General features: G+C 44.8%; 1 long non-coding RNA gene across 1 annotated transcript; it reads left to right on the top strand.

Annotated features, from left to right (window-relative positions):
- Window positions 1-8792: 8792 nt before the first annotated feature.
- LOC107967962 (uncharacterized) lies at window positions 8793-17271 on the top strand. The gene is made up of 3 exons (XR_001708825.4): window positions 8793-8922; window positions 16537-16626; window positions 17155-17271. It is a non-coding gene; the product is annotated as an uncharacterized LOC107967962 (long non-coding RNA).
- The last annotated feature ends 320 nt before the right edge of the window (window positions 17272-17591 follow it).

Genomic DNA, 17591 nt, shown 5'->3' with positions numbered 1-17591 from the left:
TTCTGAGGGCCAGTTAGACCTGAGAATGAGTAGACTGGCAGGTGGCTGGAGAGCTCTTTCAACAATCTGATTCCACGAATTCCTGAGAAACTTCTTGGCTCAGTGGTCAGTTTGAAACAATTTCCTACTGTTAAATTATCACATCATTCAGGCAGCTGGCTTCATGAGCAACTTTTAACATTCTCTAGGGAGTCCATAAGCCACTTAATGAATTTTTCATACCAAACACTCGAGGCAGGATTGACTCATCTGTGATTTGTTACAACCATAGTTCTATGAATTAGAAGGACCGTTGGTCACGTTTCAGATTTTCCACTGGGTCACATTACAGACATAAAAGTAATGTGTAGGCTGGGCCCGGTGGCTTACGCCTGTAATCCCAGCACTTTGGGAGGCCGAGGTGGGTGGATCACCTGAGGTCAGGAGTTTGAGACCAACCTGGCCAACATGGTAAAACCCCATCTCTACTAAAAATGCAAAATTAATTGGGCGTGGTGGCACGTGCCTATAATCCCAGCTACTCCAGAGGCTGAGGCAGAAGAATCACTTGAACCTGGGAGGCGGAGGTTGCAGTGAGCCGAGATTGCGCCATTGCACTCCAGCCTGGGCAACAGGGCAAAACTCCATCTCAAAAAAAAAAAAGAAAAAAAGTAATGTATATACTTACTACGTGCAATGCTTTTGTGCTATGCCAGGCACAAGGAAATACTGAAAATCTTTCTTGACACTGGTAAATCTGGGCTTAATAACTGGTTTGCAGAAATAAGTGTAATTATTATTAGAGGGGAATTATTTTATCATACAAATGTTATTAAAGCTACTCTCATGCTATAATTTTAAAAAGATGACATTAACTACAGCTAAATATAATAATTCATTTTCATGAAATTTTTATTTTTTAGTGATTTGTCTTAGTTGTTCGGGCTGCTAAACAGAATGTCATAGAATGGGTGACTTATAAACAGCAGAAATTTATTTCTCACAGTTCTGGGGGCTGGGAAATCCAAGATCAAGGCATTCACAGACACCTTCTAGCTGTGTCCTCATATGGTAGAAGGGGCAAGGGAGCTCCCTGGGCCCTCTTCTATAAGGGCACGAGTCCCATTCATGAGGCTTTGCCGTCATGACCCAATCAGTCCCCAAAGTCCCCATCTCCTAATACTGCCACCCTGGGAGGAATCTGGTATGTGAATTTGGGAGGGACACAAATGTTCAATCTATATTAGGATTTAAGGTTAATGGCAAACTGTCTAGGAGTTTTAGGTAAAACGTGAGGGACAAGAAAAGAGAAATATTCTGTGCATTAGACTCATGGATGTGATATGTGACTGCTCCTGTCTTATTCTTCACACCATGTGACTTTTTAAAATCTACGAAAAGCCTATTATTTTTTAAAAAAGGATACATGATAAATACCAAAAGGTGTTCAATTATAAATATTTTGTTCTTACTTAAGTCACCCACCCGCTAAGACCACCCTCCCTCAAGGTAGCCACTGATACTTACATCCTTCCAGAAATGTTCTATGCATGTGAGTGTGCGTGTGTTTGTGTGCATGTGTGTGTGCACGCATGTGTGTTTGTGTGTGTGAGTGTGCGTGTGTGTTTGTGTGTGTGCATGTGTGCGTGTGTGCGTTTATGTGTGCATGTGTGTGTGTGTTTGTGTGTGTGTGTGCTCAGTGGTTCGATGCAGCGCTCTGCATTAGGGCTGGGTTTGAATCCTGGCTCAGTCACTATCAGTGCAACATTGACCAAGTTCCATTTGCTCGGTTGTAAAAAAGGGATATTAATATCTATTAAATACCTCATAGCTGGCCAGGCATGGTGGCTCACGCCTGGAATCCCAGCACTTTGGGAGGCCAAGGTGGGTGGATCACGAGGTCAAGAGTTCAAGACCAGCCTGGTCAACATGGTGAAACCCCATGTCTACTAAGAATACAAAAATTAGCCAGGGGTGGTGGCGGGCACCTGTAATCTCAGCTACTCGGGAGGCTGAGGCAGGAGAATTGCTTGAACCCGGGAGGCGGAGCTTGCAGTGAGCCGAGATCGCGCCACTGCACTCCAGCCTGGGCGACAGAGCGAGACTCTGTCTCAAAACAAAAAACAAAAAAACAAAACACCTCAAAGCTCTTAGCAAAATAAGAGAAATACAAGAAAAATGAAAAATTCTACCTCATAGGGTTGTGGGAACATGAATTAGATGAGTTAATGCATATAAAGTGCTTGGAACTGAGCCTGGCATATTACAAGTACTGATAAATATTAGATATTTGTATTATTATACCTGAGTCCCTGTGTTTACACAACAGAAGCTCATTTCACGTAGCCTCACTCAATACATCCGCGTTTACAGCAGCACCTGCCCTTTAAGCAGCACAAGACCACAGTGTGAGTGGACCCATGTGATTTACCATTTCCCTGTAGGTGGAAATCAACTCTGTGATTTTGCTTTTACCAATAAGATTGTGCTAAACCTTTCTGCACATGGGTGGTCCTTTGCCACAGGCACCAGTTTATGCAGAGGTAAATTCTAGAAGAATGGCTGGATCTGGCACCCAACATCAAATGGGGCTCTAGACCAGGCTCTAAGTGAATAGGTACAGAACACACTTCAAGCTCCTCTATGGGGAAGAAGGAAAAGAAATCAGTGAACAGATGCCAGAGAGACAGTGCAGGTAGACACGTGATGGAACTCTAAACACTTCGAGGCTTTGTTTTTTGTTTTCTTGTTATTGAGACAGGGTCTTGCTCTGTCACCCAGGCTGGAGTGCAGTGACACGATCACAGCTCACTGCAGCCTGGATCTCCCAGGTTCAAGCAATCTTCCCACCTCAGCCTCCCAAGTAGCTGAGATGACAAGAGCACACCACCATGCCTGATTAATTTTTTATTTTATTTTTGTAGAGACAGGGTCTCACTATGTTGCCCATGCTGGTCTCAAACTCCTGGGCTCAAGTGATCCTCCCATCTTGCTTGGCCTCCCAAAGTGCTGGGATTACAGGCATGAGCCACCACACCCGACCATTTGAGGCTTTCTTAATTCTTAGTTGCAGTATTTTCAGAAGACCATCATTGCCATCACAGACATTCACAAAATCACCAAGGAAAGCATCCCTTGATAAAGCCCTCTCCATTCCCATCACTGCACCTAGCACATTCTCTTGGTCCACTTGTCCAGCCTCTTGTCAAACAACGTGCTCTAGCCTGTGGCCAACTGTGAAGAGCAAGATGCAAATAAGACCAAGGGCCATAGCCCCAGCAGGTCATTTAACCAGAGGATCATGGGAGAAATCCTTAGTCCTTATGGCAATGACCCCTCTTTCAGATGCAGAAACGGAGGCCTGGGGAAGACAGGATTTGCCAAAGGTGTTAGTGCATGTACTTCCTGCCTGTGCTTCTAGTCATCTCTCTGCCATGCCGGAGAGCTCCCACAGTGCCTAAAACGACACCCTGAGGGCGGTAGTGCAGTGGGGAGGTGTGAGTGTGTGTGACTGACTGTGAGTATATGTGTATAGTGTGTGCACACAAGTTTGAAAAGGCAGAGGTGAGTCTTGCCACACAGAAAATTTACCCTGGACTGTATGAATATTTTTGGCCAACACGAGGAGTTTAGGACAGTTAATTACTAAATAATTCCTAATAGTGAGACTGATAAGTGAGGCAGAACACTTGGATGAAGCTTTCTTACCTCCTCCCTCTTCAAACATTATTTTACCTATAAAAAATTTTGAAACGTACGTAGAGAAAAATTAATAAACTCTCATGTACCTGTCACCCATCTAATTTATCAGTACTTAACCGGCCAGGCGCATGGCTCACGCCTATAATCCTAGCACTTTGGGAGGCGGAGGCAGGCAGATCATTTGAGATCAGGAGTTTGAAACCGGCCCGGCCAACATGGTGAAACCCCATCTCTACTAAAAATATAAAAGTTGGCCGGGCACGGTGGCTCATGCCTGTAATCCCAGCACTTTGGGAGGCCAAAGTGGGTGGATCACTTGAGGTCAGGAGCTCGAGACCAGCCTGGCCAATATGGTGAAATCCCATCTCTACTAAAAATACAAAAATCAGCCTGGCGTGGTGACGTGTGCCTGTAGTCCCAGCTACTCGGGAGGCTGGGGCAAGAGAATCGCATGAACCTGGGAGGTGGAGGTTGCAGGGAGCCGAGGCCGCGCCATTGCACTCCAGCCTGGACATCGCAGACAGACTCTGTCTCAAAAAAAAAAAAAAAAAAAAAAAGTTTTCTGGGTGTGGTGACACACACTTATAATCCCAGCTACTTGGGAGGCTGAGGCAGGAGAACCGCTTGAACCCAGGAGGCAGAGATTTCAGTGAGCCAAGATCGTGCCACTGCACTCTAGCCTGGGCAACAAGAGTGAAACCCTGTCTCAGAAAACAAGCAAACAAACAAACAAACAAAACAAACCGTAACCAATCTTGCTTCATGTATATCAGGTGAGGCTTTCTTGAGCCATTTCCAAGCCCGCTCTTGAGGGGCTCTGTCCTGTCTGGCTGTGTACAGTTGATACTGTAGGATCTCGTTCTTTGAGCATTTTGTTGTTGCTCTACTTCAAATAAACGGAACTCTGAATTCTAAGAAATGAATCCATGTAAAAACGTTGTCACTTCTAGAAAATTCCTGATCCACTGGCCCATAGCTATGGGGGGCATTAGGCCTTTTTTGCACACAGAGAAAACATGCGATTAATGATGCTTATTTCTGATGACATTGTGCATTTGTTCCTATGCTTAGGTGTCTTCTGTGAATGAGAATACCACCTCTGGCTTCTCTGCATCTCCCAACAGTGCTGGGTACACAGCAAACTTCTCTTGTCTAACTGCAGTGTGGTGTTTCTGGTTTATTTGGCTTCAGTGCCAAACATCGTTGTTCACATCTTCAGTGCAACAACAGTGAAAAATTAGGTGAGGGGAAGGAAGATGAAAGAATGGGAAGGGTTGTGAAATGATCACTTTCCTCCGATGGTATTTATTTCACAACTGTAGGCAAAGAATGGAGTGATTTCAGGTTCCTAAACAAGATTTTAGAATCTCGTACCTAGCTCAACTATCAATCAAGCAGGAGGACAGAATCTAGACATTTTTAGGCCTCAAACAATTACCTTCTGTAAAACTTATTCACAAAGCTCGTGTAAGATGCACTCTACCAAAATAATAGCGAACCCAGAAAAGAGAAAATGTGGGGTTCCAGCCCAAGAGAAAGATAAAAGAACTCCCAGGATAACAGTCAAGAGAGAGCCTATGATGGCAGCTGGCCCAGACATTTCCTGGTGTGGTTTGGAGCATATCAGAAGACTCCCACTGAGATTTTTTTTTTTTTTTGAGAAAGAAAGGGAAGGGCTGGGCATGGTGGCTCATGCTTGTAATCCCATCACTTTGGGAGGCCGAGGCAGGTAGATCACCTGAGGTCAGGAATTCGAGACCAGCCTGGCCAACATGGAAAAACCCTGTGTCTACTAAGAATACAAAAAATTAGCCAGGTGTGGTGGCACGTGCCTGTAATCCTAGTTACTCAGGAGGCTGAGGCAGGAGAATTGCTTGAACCCGGGAAGCGGAGGCTGCAGTGAGCCGAGACTGCACCATTGCACTCCAGCCTTGGCAACAGAGCGAGACTCTGTCAAAAAAAAAAAGGGAAGAAGGAAAGGAAAAAGGAAGACAAAGAAAAATGGAAATGTTGAGAGGAGATTTATACAAACTGGGGAGAGTTTGGAGATAAATCAGTGGTAAGAATAAAGAAAATTCAGCTAATAATTCAGAAAATAATTATTAGTTCCAGAGAAAATACAACGTTGGGTCAGAAAGGAAAATTTCAAAGTATATTATATAGCTATCTACCAATGGTATTTACTTAGTCCTAGTAATGGAACACTGGCTATTGTTCTAACCAAAATTACAATATTGCTTTACTAGAAGGATGAGAGCACGGGGACGTGAGGGAGAAAAAGGTATCTCCTCATATTCCATAGCAGGAAGCCATTAGGTAATACCTAAAGTTTAAAAAACAAGAAATAGCAAGAGAAGTGTGTTATTTAAGGAAATAGGGAAAAATACAAATAAAAATCAGTCAAAGTTAGTTAAAAGAGTTAAAAGTAGTGGTACCTGCAGAGTGAAAAATTGGTGGTAGAATGGGATGATGGTTGCTTTTCTTTTTTTCTTTCTTCCTTTTGTTTTTTTTAGAGACAGTGTCTTGTTCTGTCACCCAGGAGGTAGTACAGTGGCACAATCATAGCTCACTGCAGCCTCAGCCCTCTGGGTTCAAGTGATCCTCCTGCCTCAACTTCCCGAATAAGCTTATGGGTACGTACCACCACACCCAGCTAATTTTTTATATTTTGTAGAGATGGCGTCTTGCTCTGTCGCCCAGGCTGGTCTTGAACCCCTGGGCTCAAACAATCATCCCGCCTCAACCTCCCAAAGCGGTGGGACTACAGGGAGGAGCCACTGTGCCTGGCCATTTTGCAGATCAAGCCTCACAGGATTATTCAACTGAGGAAATTCTATTCATGCATAATTTTAATGAGGATAACAACTAGATAGAAACAAAACTATTAAAACTAGGAAAAAATAGAGGGGTTCAAGAATAGTCAGATAAGCAGAATCTCTCATACAGATGGGCATGTGACTCTCTGACTTGTTTTTATTTCCCACAAATTCTTGGACTTAAGGTTGTAAACACTTCATATTGGCATTTGCACACATGTCAATATGCAAACTGCAGTGGATTTTATGTGACATGTGTCATGAGTTATAACATGCTCATATAGGGAAGGGTCTTCACAGGCATCGAGCCCAGGGATTCTTAAGTGGGGGGACATGCAGGTGGGAGCCAGAGTTATTTTTTGTATATAATACTACTAATGTATCTGTTTAGAAACATAGCTTCATACTCATACAATGGAAAATCTCCTCGGGCAAGATACAGCAATTCTTGTGGAATTTACAGCAGATTTCTGTTATTTTTGTTTTGTGCTGTTTTCTGCTGTACTTATTTAGAAAGACTGTTAGTCAAATTAAGGGTTCAAATTTAGGATTTACTTAAACCTTTTTGTCAAAGTGAGAGGTGACAGCGTGCTGGCAACCCTCACAGCCCTCGCTCGCTCTCGGCACTCCCTCAGCCTTGGCGCCCACTCTGGCCTCATTTGAGGAGCGCTTCAGCCCGCCGCTGCACTGTGGGAGCCCCTTTCTGGGCTGGCCAAGGCGGGAGCTTGGCCACACCTCTCTCAGCTTGCGGAGAGGTGTGGAGGGAGAGGCACGGGCGGGAACCGGGGCTGTTCCAGGTGGGCGTGGGCTTGGCGGGCCCTGCACTGTGAGCGGCCAGCAGGCCCCGCCGGCCCCAGGCAGTGAGGGGCTTAGCACCTGGGCCAGCAGCTGCTGTGCTCGACTTCTCGCCAGGACTTAGCCCCGCCATGCCTGAGTCTCCCCCGCCGCCGTGGGCTCCTGCGCAGCCTGAGCCTCCCCGACCAAGCACCATCCCCTGCTCCACAGCACCCAGTCCCATCGACCACCCAAGGGCTGAGGAGTGTGGACGCACAGCGCAGGACTGGCAGGCAGCTCCACCTGCGGCCCGGGTGCAGGATCCACTGGGTGAAGCCAGCTGGGCTCCTGAGTCTGGTGGGGACTTGGAGAACCTTTATGTCTAGCTAAGGGATTGTAAATACACCAATGGGCACTCTGTATCTAGCTCAAGGTTTGTAAACACACCAATCAGCACCCTGCCTCTAGCTCAGGGTTTGTGAATACACCAATCGACACTCTGTATCTAGCTAATCTAGTGGGGACATGGAGGACTTTTGTGTCCACACTCTGTATCTAGCTAATCTAGTGGGGAGGTGGAGAACTTTTGTGTCTAGCTCTGGGATTGTAAATGCACCAATCAGCACCCTGTCAAAACGGACCAATCAGCTCTCTGTAAAATGGACCAATCAGCAGGATGTGGGTGGGGCCAGATAAGGGAATAAAAGCAGGCTGCCTGAGCTAGCAGTGGCAACCCGCTCAGGTCCCCCTCCTGCACTGAGGAAGCTTTGTCCTTTCACTCCTGGCAATAAAGGTTGCTGCTGCTCACTCTTTGGGTCCACACTGCCTTTATGAGCTGTAACACTCACTGTGAAGATCTGCAGCTTCACTCCTGAAGCCAGTGAGACCACAAACCCACCAGGAGCAACAAACAACTCCAGATGTGCCGCCTTAACAGCTGTAACACTCACCGCGAAGGTCTGCAGATTCACTCCTGAGCCAGCGAGACCACAAACCCACCAGAAGGAAGACACTCCGAACACATCCGAACATCAGAAGGAACAAACTCCAGACATGCCACCTTTAAGAACTGTAACACTCACCGTGAGGGTCTGCGGTTTCATTCTTGAAGTCAGTGAGACCAAGAACCCACAAATTCCGGACACAAAAGCACTTTTGGAATAACGGAGTTAGCATCTCCGAAAATCTCCTGTTCCCTAAAAGCGATGAGAACACAGGTCAAAAATGTCAAAATTAACTTTCTCAGAACTCTGGAAATTAATCAAAGGCTTGCGATGATCCAAGGAGTGTTTATTCAAGAAAACCAGTTGAATGTTGGTAAGAACTATCATCTTTGTGACAGTTTAATTTGCCCTATTCCCACCCCTTCTCTGTAACTGTAGTAGTCTTGAAAACCAAGTGTGGGGCTCCCAGTAGCTATGAAAGCTAGCAGCCTATCAGCTTCTGGCGGGAGAAGATGGCCTTGGGGTTCTTCAAAAGTCACACTTCCAGAGAATTGTCATGATTTGATCTGTTTGGCAGCTCCCCTGTCCCCACACAAGATGGACATGGACACAGAAGAACTAGACTTGGCCAGGAAGTATAATCAGCACCCAAGATCCAAAGAGCTTAAGTGTTACAAAATGATACTCACCAGAGGGACCCAGACAAGGTAAGCTCTGACCCACGGGGTCCCGATGAGGCGTGCTCACAAACTGCATGTCTCTGTAGGCTCCTATGAATACATTCCAGTGAGCAGATCTCAGTAGGTCCTCCGGAAATAACTGTCAAAGAATAATTCAGACGAGTGAGTTTAGTGAGAAGCCCAGCTGAAACTTACTTGTATACTAGGGCAATCAATCACCTATAAATCAAATGTCACTGAACAATGGCAAGGGAAGGTTTATGAAATAAAAACTTCAGACTATCTGTGGACCAACCAGAGATTGCCCTTATTTTTTTGTCTTTGGACAAGTTGATTGTCTGAAAACTGTCAAAGAAGGCAGTTTACCCTAGAGCCGACTGAATACTTATGAGGGAAGCCAATTGAATTTATTTATGTTTTATCCAAGAAAACGTGTGACTTCAGCTGTGGATGAAAGTGGCATGTTCATCTCTGCCTACTAGAGACCACACCCATGCATTGGCACTTATGCCTTAGGTCAAGATTGCATTGCCTCCTTTTTTTTTTTTTGAGATGGAGTCTCAAAAAAACTCCAGCCTCTGTTGCCCAGGCTGGAGTGGTGCAGTGGCACCATCTCGGCTCACTGCAAGCTCTGCCTCCTGGGTTCATGCCATTCTCCTGCCTCAGCCTCCTGAGTAGCTGGGACTACAGGTGCCTGCCACCACGCCCGGCTAATTTTATTTTTTTATTTTTAGTAGAGACGGGGTTTCACCGTGTTAGCCAGGATAGTCTTGATCTCCTGACCTAATGATCCGCTCACCTTGGCCTCCTAAAGTGCTGAGATTACAGGCATGAGCCACCACGCCTGGCCTGCATTGCCTCCTTAATGGTAATTCTTCAGATTACAGTGGTTAACAGCACAGGCCTTGAGTCTATTAGACCAGGTCTTTCATTTCTTACTTGGGCAACACTGAACCTGAATTTCCTCATCTGAAAATGGAGATAATGATATCTACATTGGAGTGCTATTGAAATGATTAAATCGGATGTTTGTAACGTGCTTAACACAGTGTCATCATATAAAAAACCCTCGCCAGGTGCGGTGGCTCACGCCTGTAATCCCAGCACTTTGGGAGGCCGAGGTGGGTGGATCACGAGGTCAGGAAATCGAGACCATCCTGACCAACATGGTGAAACCCTGTCTCTACCAAAAATACAAAAATTAGTTGGGTGTGGTGGTGCACCCCTGTAGTCCCAGCTACTTGGGAGGTTGAGGCAGAAGAATCGCTGGAACCTGGGAGGCGGAGGTTGCAGTGAACTGATACCGTGCCACTGCACTCCAGCCTAGGGACAGAGCGAGACTCCGTCCTTTACTATGATATCCTTTACTATGAATTATTAGGGGTATAGCTCACTGGGTCAGTCGGGATCCAGTGAAGATAAATGAACCACCATGTAACTTAAACGAGGAGTTCAATGTATAGAATGATTCAGTGTAACAGAGGATTACCTCCTAAGGGATAGAGAGAACCCTGAAGAATATAGGTAAAGGAAGTGGAAGGAACAGCCACTATCTCCAGGGTCGGGGCAGAGCACCCAAGAAAGGAAGAAACCCAGAAGACGGAACTCGTCCCCAGCCAGGGCTGGGATCCAGACCTTGTTGAAGACAGTATAGCAGTGCCCACTGGGTGATGGAGATATTTGCTAAGGTTCCACGCTGGTGGAACCCAGTGAGTCTCTGCCCACTGGAGAACCAGGAAAAAGATGACTGCCTACAGGGAGATACTGAAATGTGGAAATCACTGGGAATCCACTGGAGGGGTGGTGGCTCTGAAACTCACTAGGGTGAGCACCACTGGGTGTCTAGAACAAACAAAAGATCCATGGTTTAGTCCATTCAGGCTGCAATAACAAAATATGCTAGACTGTGTCATTTATAAACAATAGGAATTTACTGCCTTTATGCTGGAGGCTGTGAAGTCCAAGATCAAACCACCAACAGGTTCAACATCTTGTGAGGGTTGGCTCTTGGCTTCAAAGATGGTGCCTTTCCATTGCATCCTCATGTAACAGAAGGCTTACCTGAGCCTCTTTCATAAGGGCACCAATCCCATCCATGAGGGTGGAGCCCTCATGGCTTCATCACTCCCCAAAGGCCTCACCTCTTAATTCTATCACATTGGGAATTAGGTTCCAACATATGAATCTGGGGAGTACACTCAGACCATAGCAAGTGCCTTCCTTCTGCAGTGTTCCTCCAACCCTCTGGACTGACAAGGCTTAAGCTCATGCCAGCTGGCCAGGGAGAAATGTTCCAGTATCACAAACAGGGCAATGAAAAGTGGATTTGGAGCTCAGGGGCGGTAAGTTGAGAGTTGGCACGCCCACTAAGAGCATTAACACCTCCGGTAGCTCATCCTAGTCCAGCAATGGTGGAAAGGAATGATATGAAGGGAGCAATGTTACCCTCCCTCCTGGAACAGCTCCTTGAATTTGCATCTAGACTTTAGGTCAGAATTGCATGGTTTTCCTAATTGTAATTCCTCATGGTACAATGGAATCACAAAGATTTATTTTATTTTTAGACAGTCTTGCTCTGTCTCCCAGGCTGGAGTGCAGTGGCTCGATCTCGACTCGCTGCAACCTCCGCCTCCCGGGTTAAGTGATTCTCATGCCTCAGCCTCAGCTGTGACTACAGGTGTGACTACACCACGCCCTGCTAATTTTTATATATTTAGTAGAGATGGGGTTTCACCATGTTGGCTAGGCTGGTCTTAAACTCCTGTCCTCAAGCAATCCACCAACCTTGGCCTCCCAAAGTGCTGGGATTACAGGCATGAGCCACTGCTCCCAGCCACAAAGATATATTTTTAAAGAATTTATAATTACAATTGTAATTCTTGGACTTCACAGGATGTAACTACTTTGGAGTCTTAATTATGGACATACAGTGAGGCAAGCAGCTATTACGAGGAAGAAATCTAACTGGACTTTTGTGAAATTTCACCTATCAATCTTTGCTTCTAACACAGATTGGTTGGAATCTGTGTTGGAATCTGTCTTTCTGGATGTTTGTTTATGATTCTTTTTTAAAAAAGGCCAAGGCGGGAGGATCACTTGATGTCAGAATTTCAAGACCAACCCAGTCAACATAGCAAGACCCCATCTATACGAAAAAAGCAAAACAAACAAAACACTCTTCTCCCTCTAGGAAAACATTTAAAAGATTTATTAAAAACAGCAAAAACAAAATCCTTGACATTAGTCTTGCTAAGTCCTGGCCCCTAAATGTCATCTCTCTTCCTGTGACTGTGAAATAACCTGAAATTGACAGAGTTTGAAATTCATTTTCGTTATTCTAACTAGAAGTAATTGTTTTTACAAATACCATTTACCAGAAAAGAAGATAGAATTTTGGCTCTGTAGTATTTCACACAGACACAAATGATTTTTCCTGGCTCCTATTTCATGAGATAATCACCCATCTCATTACTGGTATCATCTCTGGGAAACACTGACCTGTTTCACCAGCCCTCAGATATGTGTGATGGTTCCACACAGACGCATTTATGCTAGTGTCAGGGTTTGACCAGCTCTGTGTGTCTTAGAAGAGTAGATCTGTCCATATTGCGGCCACATAGTAAAGTAGGTAAAAATTCTCAGAAGTGGAGGAAGTGTGCCATTTAAGGCAACTGCAGGATAGTTAAGTGCAGTGGACTTGGAATCAGAAAATCTGCATCCAAACTTTTGTCTCTTGGTGTACAAAGTAGCATGTTTGGTGCTGGACAAAATATTCAGCCTATTTGAGCCTATTTCCTCACTTATAAAATTGGAATAATACTAAACCCTCTGCTTGTCATAATAACTACCTTGACACAAAAGAGGCTACTATAGAGCCAAGGACATATTAGGTACTTAATAAAATTTACAAATATCTAATTTTTTTTTTTTTTTTTTTTTTTTTTAGATGGAGTCTGGCTCTTGCACAGGCTGGAGTGCAGTGGCACGATCTCTGCTCACTGCAACCTGTGCCTCCCGGATTCAAATGATTCTCCTGCCTCAGTCTCCTGAGTAGCTGGGATTACAGGCACGCGTCACCACTCCCAGCCAATTGTTTTTTTGTATTTTTAGTAGAGATGGGGTTTTACCATGTTGGTCAGGCTGTTCTTGAACTCCTGACCTCAAGTGATCTGCCTGCCTCGGCCTCCCAAAGTGCTGGGATTATAGGCATGAGCCATCACACCCAGCCACAAATATCTAAATCTATTATAGGAAATATTTATATAAAATTCTTTTTTTTTATTTTTTTATTTTTCGAGACAGGGTTTTGCTCTGTCACCCAGGCTGGAGTGCAGTGGTGCCATCATAGCTCATGGCAGCCTCAATCTTCTGGGCTCAAGTTGTCTTCCCACCTCAGCCTCCCAAGTAGCTTGGGCCGCAGGTGCACACCACTACACCCAGCAAATTTGTTTATATTTTATTTTTTGTAGAGATGGTTTCTCACCGTGTTGGCCAAGTTGATCTTGAACTCCTGGGTTCAAGCGATCCTCCTGCCTCAGCCTCCCAAAGTGCTGGAATTACAGGCATGAGCCACCACATCCAGCTAAAAAATGTTCTTTCTTACACTAATTGGTAACCTTATTAACTATCATTGTGTTACTGGATTGATATGGTTACTTATTTAACACCTAATCAAATTATGGGCTTTCTATTTATAGCACGTGTACTAAGAAAATAGTGTGTGAATATTACATTAAACCAATGGAAAGTGTATATGCTAAATAAATCCATCTGCTACTATTTTTATTCATGCTAAACCTCCTAGCCCAATTTAGCAGAGACAAGGTAATTAGATCTATAGTCTTTGCTGTGCATGGCTGTCCATTTTCATTTGCTCTGAGTAACCATTTGCAAGACTGTAACAGATATATTTAAGATCTCCTCTTCCCCTGCTTGTTTGCTTATTCATTCAGCAATCACTTATCAAGCTGCTCCCACCTGCCCTGCAACAGGCTTAGACACTGTGGATTCAAAAATAAATAAAAAGTGGCCTCAGGGAACTTATAGTTTAGTGGTAGAACAGACATCTAAAGCCAGTAAGTACAATACGCTGTAACAAGGGCTATAGATAGAACTCTGGGGACAAAGAAGGTGATGTGACTGATTTTGCCTGGAGTATCAATTTAAAAAGGCTTCACAGACAGGCGTGGTGGCTCAGGCCTGTAATCCCAGCACTTTGGGAGGCTGAAGCGGGTGGATCACCAGAGGTCATCAGGGGTTCGAGACCAGCCTGGCCAACATGAAGAAACCCCGTCTCTACTAAAAATACAAAATTAGCCGCGCTTGGTGCCTGTAATCCTAGCTACTTGGGAGGCTGAGGCAGGAGAATCACTTGAACCCGGGAGGCAGAGGTTGCGGTGAGCCGAGATCGCGCCATTGCACTCCAGCCTGGGCGACAGACAGAGCGAGACTTCGTCTCAAAAAATAAAAAATAAATTTTAAAAAAAGGCTTCACAAGAATTAAGGCCCTTGAAGAGTGAGAAGGAGGTCCGTTTTCACACTGCTGATAAAAACGTATCTGAGACTGGGTAATTTATAAAGAAAAAGAGGTTTAGTGGCCTCACAGTTCCACGTGGCTGGGGAAGCCTCATAATCATGACAGAAAGCGAAGACACACCTCACGAGGTGATGGCAAGAGAGACTCAGAATCAAGCAGAAGGGGTTTCTCTTTATAAAAGAAGATGGTCTCGCGAGACTTATTCACTACCACGAGAACAGTATGGGGGAACCGCCCCCATGATTCAATTATCTGCCACTGATTCCCTTCCACAACACCTGGGAATTACCGGAGCTACACTTCAAGATGAGATTTCAGTGGGGACACAGCCAAACCATATCAGAATGAGAAAGCAATTCAAGGCAGAGAGTAAAACCTGTGCATAGCTATGGAATCCTAAATATTCTGACGTCATCAAGGAACTGCAGGATGCCCCGCGTTCCTGAAGAACAGGGTGCATGGTGGGAGGGCAGGTGCTGGCAAGTCCGTGTGGAGTGGGCACGGCAAACACCCTGCAGGTAGCGGAGTGTGGACTGTGTTCTCTTCCCTGTGAAGAGCTTTCCGAGGTTCTCAGTCTGAGGGGAGTCCAGTCTGTTTCAGGAAGCTCATTGTGAACTGTGAAATAGAAACAGTTACAAATTTGTAATGATTTGCCATTTCCTATGAACTCTGAAATGCACATAATCAGCTTGTGTTACAAAGATCTATTTTTAAAAGTATATTTATTGCAGTATTATTGATAGCAATAAAACCTAAAACACGATCTATATGTCCACCAAGAGTGACCTGGTAAAAATAAAATAAATACTGTGCTGATACGCACAGACAGTGAAATACTATTCAGATCTTTATTTATCTATTTAGTTGAGACAAGATCTCATTCTGTTGCCCAGGCAGGCTGGAGTACAGGGGCGCAGTCACAGCTCACTGCAGCCTCCACCTCCCAGGCTCAAGCTATCCTCTCATCTCAGCCTCCCCAGGAGCTAAAACTACAGGTGCATGTCACCACACCTGGCTAATTTTTTAAATGTTTTGTAGAGACGGGGTCTCATTATGTTGCCCAGGCTGGTCTCAAACTCCTGGGCTGAAACAATCCACCCAGCTCAGCCTCCCAAAGTGCTGGGATTATAAGCATGAGCCACCGCCTGGCCTACTATACAGCTTTTTAAAGGAACAAATTAGATCTAAATTTTTTGTATGGAAAGCTGGCCCAAATATGCTAAGATTTGTTTTGTACAGTTGTAGAAGAGTATGAGTAATATACCATTTATGTAAAAATAAAATGATAATAACCTAGTTACACTTAAACTGTTACATTTATATAAATGCATGTATGTGCCTGAAACCTCACTGGATAGATAGAAAAGAACTTGTTTGCAAGGTGGGGTGGATCATAATGGTACTTTAATATTTTGCTGAATACCTTTTTGCAAAGTTTTAAACTTTTTTTTTTTTTTGCCAGTAGCATATATTACACATTTAATATTTAAAAAGTTAGTTTTAAAAATTTTAGAGAGGCCGGGTGGGGTGACTCATGCCTGTAATCTCAGCATATTGGGAGGCCAAGGCGGGTGGATTGCTTGAGGTCAGGAGTTTGAGACCAGCTTGGCCAACATGGTGAAACCCCGTCTCTGCTAAAAACACAAAAATTAGCCTGGTGGTGGTGGGTGCCTATAATCCTAGCTACTTGGGATGCTGAGGCAGGAGAATCGCTTGAACTCTGGAGGTGGAGATTGCAGTGAGCCGAGATCACGCCACTGCACTCCAGCCTAGGTGACAGAGCGAAACTCCGTCTCAAAAAAAAAAAAAGAAAAAAAAATTAGAGAAATGTACAATGTTTTAGTGGACTCTAATTGGGAGAATAGCCTCTCTAGGTATGGAATTATGATCCCAGGAAGCAGAGTGACTACCCAAGAACACAACACAGCACAGTGAGGCACTGTAGGATTAAGTGATATAACACACGCAAGTGTGAATGGTGTGCTGGGCATATAGGGAAAGCTCCAAATGTTAGCTATTATTTCCTGTAAATGACGTTAATTCGGTTTCTCCTTCTCAATATTAATGCCGCTTATTTCTGTTTTTTCTCATCTTATATTGTGCAGAGTTCCTGTTTTAGTTGGCTTCTCTTCATTGGAAGAAAGAGATTCACTCAAGTGACTTCAAGAAGAATAGAGTTTATTATGAGGATGCAGGTAAGTAACAAGTATTTTCACTTCCACAACGGGAAGGTAGTGAAGGAGGCTCTGCCAGAAGGAAAGAGGGCCTAGGAGTTTTCTTGTACAGGTGACTAATGGCAACAGCCAAACACAGCCTCCCTCACAAGTGGTGGGTTCCTGCTAAACTTGGGCTATGTCCCTTAGAAAGGAGGGTGTGTGTATTAGTCTGTTTTCACACTGCTGATAAAGACATACTCGAGATTGGGTAATTTATAAAGAAAAAGAGGTTTAATGCACTCATAGTTCCACGTGGCTGGATTCAATTACCTCCCACCGGGTCCCTCTCACAATGTGTGGGAATTATGGGAACTACCATTCAAGATGAGATTTGGGTGGAGACACAGCCAAGCCATATCAGTGTGGTTTATGAGCCTGGGAGCTTTGTAGGAAAGGCAACTGTTCAACTACAAGGTGAAACACCCTCAAACTTGACTTAGAAGTTTGTCTGACAGAGCTTTTCTGTGACATGTGTCAATACAAAGAACTTCCTTCCTTGACTTGCAGGTAAAAGAGCATTTGTGGGGCCGGGCTCGGTGTCTCACACCTGTAATCCCAGCACTTTGGGAGGCCAAGGCGGGTGGATCACAAGGTCAGGAGTTCAAGACCAGCCTGGCCAATAAGGTAAAACCTCGTCTCTACTAAAAATACAAAAAATTAGCCAGGTGTGGTGGCACGCACCTGTAATCCCAGCTACTCAGGAGGCTGAGGCAGGAGAATTGCTTGAACCTGGGAGGCAGAGGTTTCAGTGAGCCGAGATCATGCCATTGCACTCCAGCCTGGGCAACAGGGCAAGACTCCCTCTCAAAAAAAAAAAAAAAAAAAAAAAAGTATTTGTGACCACTCAGATTCTTCCCAGGTCAGTCAGTGCCACCAGCTCCTCAACATTGCCGGCATATCGGCCAAATGCAATAGAGTTGCCAGCAGATCACAGCCTGTGCCCG

Source organism: Pan troglodytes, chromosome 14 (genome assembly GCF_028858775.2).
Source record: "Pan troglodytes isolate AG18354 chromosome 14, NHGRI_mPanTro3-v2.0_pri, whole genome shotgun sequence".
Classification (NCBI taxonomy): domain Eukaryota; kingdom Metazoa; phylum Chordata; class Mammalia; order Primates; family Hominidae; genus Pan; species Pan troglodytes.
This window is presented reverse-complemented; position numbering and strand designations above follow the sequence as displayed.